Genomic DNA, 5,424 nt, shown 5'->3' with positions numbered 1-5,424 from the left:
GACTAGTGTCTATCAGGGTGAAAAGATGGAAAAAAAGTATTCCAAGAAAATGACCCTAAGAAGCAAGCAGGTGTTGCAATTTTAATATCTGACAAAATAGACTTCAAATTAAAACTCACCAGAAGAGACAAAGGGTTATTTCATTCTAATCAAAGGAACAATTGACCAAGAAAATATTACAATCATGAACATTTATGCACCAAACTCTGCAGCACCGAATTTCATAAAATCAGTAGTGTAGGACTATAAAACAGAGATTGGCACCAACTCAGTGATAGTGGGCAACTTTAATACCCTGAATTAAATGACATATATGGAATGGACCTAACAGACATATACAGAATATTCCACCCAAACACCAAAGAATACACTTTCTACTCAGCAACTCATGGGACTTTTTCAAAAATTGACCACATACTGGGCCACAAAACAAACCTCAACAAATATATAAATATTGAAATAATTCCATGCATTCTATTGGATTACAAAGCAATAGAGCTCAAAATCAACACTGGACGAAGCTCTAGTCACTACACAAATTCATGGAGATTGAACAACACACTCCTAAACAATGAGTGGGTCAAAGAAGAAATTAAGAAAGAAATAAATGAATTCCTGAAATTCAATGAAAAGGACAATACAACACAACATAACCTCTGAGACACATGAAAAGCAGTCCTAAGAGAAAAGTTTATAGCTCTAAGTGCCTACATTAAAAAATTGGAAAGAGCCCAAATAAATGACCTAACATTGCAATTCAAGGCACTGGAAAGGTGAGAAAAAATGAAACCCAAACCCAGCAGAAGAGAAGAAGTAACAAAAATCAGAAGAAAAATTAATGAAATAGAAGCAAAGAGAACAATACAAAGACTCAATGAATCTAAGAACTGGTTCTTTGAAAAGCTAAACAAGATAGACAGTCCCTTAGTCCAGTTAACCAACAGAAAGAAAAAGCAAATCAAATCAACAAAATCAGAGATGAAAGGGGAAACATCACAACAGACACCCAAAAGATCCAGACCATTATAAAGGAATGTTTAAAAAAACCTATACACTACTAAACCTGAAAGTCTAAAAGAAATGGATGGATATCTGAAATCCTGGGAATCTCCAAAGTTAAACCAAGAAGAGAACAACAGTTTAAACAGACCCATAACATATAAAGAAATTGAAACAGTAATACAAAGCAGCCCAAATAAAAAATGCCCAGGCCCAGATGGATTCACAGCAGACATTTAAAGAAGACCTCCAATCAATATTACTTAAATTATTCAAAATGATAGAAAAAGAGGGAAAACCCCCAAATTCCTTCTATGAATCCAGCATCACTCTAGTACCCAAATTGGGTAAAGACACAACAACAACAACAAAAAAAAAAAAAAAAAAAAAAAAAAAAAAAAAAAAAAAACTATAGAACCATATCCTTAATGAGATAGATGCAAAAGTTCTCAACAAAATATTTGCAAACCTCATATAGACACACAGCAAAAAGATCATTCACCATGATCAAGTAGGCTTTATTCCAGAGATGCAGGGATGGTTCAATTTACGCAAGTCAATAAACATCATTAATCATACAAATGGACTCAAAGACAAAAACCACATTGTCATCTCAATAGATGCAGAAAAGACTTTTGGCAAAATACAGCATGCATTTATGTTCAAAGTCCTAGAGGGAATTGGACTGGAGGGAACATACCTCAACATAATTAAAGCTATATACAACAAACCCACAGCCAATATCATCCTAAAAGGAGAAAAACTTGAAGCATTCCTATTAAAATCAGTAACCAGACAAGGATGTCCAATATCTCCACTCCTTTTCAACATAGTGCTTAAAACTTTTGCTGGAGCTGTAAGACAGGAGAAGGAAGTTAAAGGAGTACAGATCAATATTTTCAGTATAATGGCAGGTTATAAAATCAATCTACAAAAATCAGTAGCCTTTCTATATACCAATAACAAGCAATTGGAGAAAGAATACAACGAAATGTTCCCATTCACAAGGGAGATTTGCTGTAAAAAAATTAAAATATCTTGGAATAAATCTGATGAAAGACACCAAAGATCTATACAATGAAACTTTTAAAACATTAAAAGAGAAAGATTGAGGAAGACACCAGGAGATGGAAGGACCTCCCATGCTCATGGATTGGAAGAATTAATATTGTTAAAATGACTTTCTGACCAAAAGCAATATGAAGATTCAATGTGATCCCAATCAAAATCCCCGTAACATACTTCAAAGATTTAGAAAAATGCATACTTAAATTCATATGGAGACACAAAAGACCCCAGATAGCCAAAGCAACCCTGAGCACAAAGAGCAATGCTGGGGGGAATGCTATACCAGATCTCAAAGTATACTACAGAGCCATAGCCATAAAAACTGCATGATACTCATGCAAAAATAGGCACATAGATCAATGGAACATTATTGAAGATCCAAACCTGAGTACATGCAATTTGAGCCACCTGATATTTGACAAAGATGCCAAGAACACATAATGGAGGAAAGACATCTTCAACAAATGGTGCTGGCAAAACTGGATCTCCACCTGTAGAAGAATGAAACTAGGTCCTTATCTTTCATCTTGCACAAAAGTCAACTCCAAATGGATGAAAGACCTCCATGTGAAACTGGAAACCCTAAAACTATTAGAAGAAAATATTGCCAGTAACTTACAGGATATATGTGTAGGAAAGGATTTTCTAAATCAGACAGAATTTTCTCAGGAATTAAGGTCAGCAATCAACAAGTGGGACCTCTTTAAATGAAAAAAAAAAAACTTCTGTACAGCAAAAGAAACCATCAAAAAAATGAAGAGAAAATACACATAGTGGGAAAAAATCTTCACCAGTGATGCATCTGACAGAGGTTTAACATCCAGAATATATAAAGAACTCAAAAAACAAAGGAGCAAGAAACCAAATGACCCAATGAAAAGATGAGCTAAAGATCTAAACAGAGTTCTCAAAGGTAGAAATAAATATGGCTAAGAAACATCTCAAAAAGTGTTCAACATCATTAGTGTAGGAAACCAGGATGCCAGGCCCTAGGGTGAGGTGAGCCTAAAACTTATAGGTCCAGGCTGCATTCTCTGCTAAAGGGAGGGGCACTGAAAACAGTGTCTCTGAAAATCCCTGTCTTGCAGAACACTGCTAGACTGGCAGGAGGACATGGATGAACAAATAACTCAGCTATCCCTGGCTAAGAGATTAGGCCAGGTTAAAGGTTTACTCCTGAGCTAAAAGCTAAAAGTTCACCATGCTTTTAGCTCTAAGAAAGAAAATATTGTGGCCAATAAATTACTGGATGGGCATTGATAACCTTGAGTAAAAGTTTAAGAATCCTTCTGGCACCAACTAACAGACTAAATGCCCTGTTTCTTTGTACCCTAAATCTTTGTATGTGACTGCCATATCCCACGTGACTTCTAGTTCCTTGGGATGTATAAAAATCATCTGAATTTTAAAATAAATTATCGTGTTGGGAAGACACAGTTCCCAGAGTTTATGACTCTGTCGCCAATCACCCTCTGCCCCAAAGCCAGCAGGTACCCCCTAAGCAAAGCAAACCTGAGTCCCAACAATTAGTAATTAGGGAAATGCAAATTAAAACCACCCTAAGGTAACACCTCACCCCAATTAGACTGGCTAGGATCAAGAGAACAAATGATATCAAATGCTGGCGAGGATGTGGAGAAAGGGGAACGCTCATTCACTGCTGGTGGAATTGCAAAGTCATGTAACCTCTATTGAAAACAGTGTGGAGAACTCTTAAAACACTAAAAATGAACCTACCATATGACCCGGTTATACCACTCCTTGGAATATACCCAAAGGACTCGTCCTATTGTAGAGACATTTGTACAACCATGTTTGTTGCTGCTCTTGTCACAATAGCTAAGAGATGAAAGCAATGTAAGTGTCCCTCAACTGACTAGTGTTTAACAAAAATGTGGTATATTTATACAAGGGAGTTCTTTCTATTCAGCAGTAAAGAAAGATGAAACAATGAAATTTGCAAGTAAATGGATGAATCTAGAAACTGTTATACTAAGTGAAGTAACACAGACTCAGAGAAACAAATGACATATGTTCTCCCTCATATGTGACTACTAGCACCAAACCCTTTTAAATTCCAGGTCCTTTTATTAAGATGTTGCTGTACAGTAGTCCCTTCTGCATGAAATAACTACCATCATCACGACTTTGGCTGAACCTGATCGCTAAACATTGTCACAATTGGACTTTTGACGGTTGTGCTCATTCATTAAAGGAGTGCCAAGCAGGGTCACTGGACCCTCAACTGAGTATCCAGCCACTCTTCCCAGCCAACTAGTCCAGCATTGAAAGACAAAAAAAAAAAAAAAAATGAGGAAGAACCCAATAAAGGGATGCTTTTGGAAGCCTTTGTAAAAAAACTCCAAGGGACGGTCATAGAAACATTGGAAAATTGCCCTTTTTTGACTTTTTTCTAGTTCCCTGTCTAGAACTTGTAACATTAATTACTCTTGCCTTTACTTCTCCTTCATATCTCCCATTCATGATTCAAGGACTTTCTTCTCCCTTAGGGACAAGTTATGCAATTCGAGAGTCTTTTAGATAGACCCACTGAAGGGGTACTCCAATTGCCTCACCCTGCATCCCTGTTCAGCATCGAAGAAGCCAGAGCAGTCTGCGTCCCTATTCCCTATTGGCAATTTGGGTAACCCCTTGAGAGGATGGCATGATAAGAATAGGAGGTAGGAATTGGCTAGGCAGTTAGGGTAAAAAGGCCCTAAAGGAACGTAGGCAGTTGCTTGGCTAAAAATCAAAATGTCCTTGGGCCTGTTAGCAACGTACTCTGCTCCAAGGCCAAAAATGTCAAAAGTATTTGGGAGCTTGTATCTAATCCTTAAAACATTTTAGGGTTACCTCTTCAGAGGGGAGAATGTTGGAGGGGAGGGAGGAGGCATGGATTTGATCAAAACACCTTCTATGCATGTATGAAATTCTCAATAAAGTTTTTGTAAAAACTTAAAAAATTAAAAAATTAAAAAGAAAAAATTAAAAAATAATTAAAATGACTATCCTCAGGCCTCTTGGGGTAAGTCTATAGCACAGCTCTCCGCGGTGGGACTCCCTAAGCGACATTCACCCTTCCATCCCCTGCCTCGCCGTTCTATACTCCTAGTTTGGGCCCTGCACAATTCCTAGTCTTGGGGCCCCAGACACCTGGGGAACCAATACTACTTCCTGACCCTTCTCACCCAGACCAACTCAATGCCTTTCTGGGGCCCCAGGAGCACCGCTTCTGGACCTGGCCCCGCCCTCACCTCCCTCTACTTCCCTGGTCCTGCAACACCTGCCAGCCTCTTGCTGGGGCTGACAGCCTCTTTCTGGGGCTCCGAGGCTTACCTTTCCTCTCCCTGATCCTTT

This window comes from Nannospalax galili, unplaced genomic scaffold, assembly GCF_000622305.1.
Source record: "Nannospalax galili isolate Female #2095 unplaced genomic scaffold, S.galili_v1.0 scaffold1025, whole genome shotgun sequence".
Taxonomy (NCBI): domain Eukaryota; kingdom Metazoa; phylum Chordata; class Mammalia; order Rodentia; family Spalacidae; genus Nannospalax; species Nannospalax galili.
The sequence above is the reverse complement of the archived record's forward strand: the minus strand, read 5'-3'. Positions refer to the sequence as shown.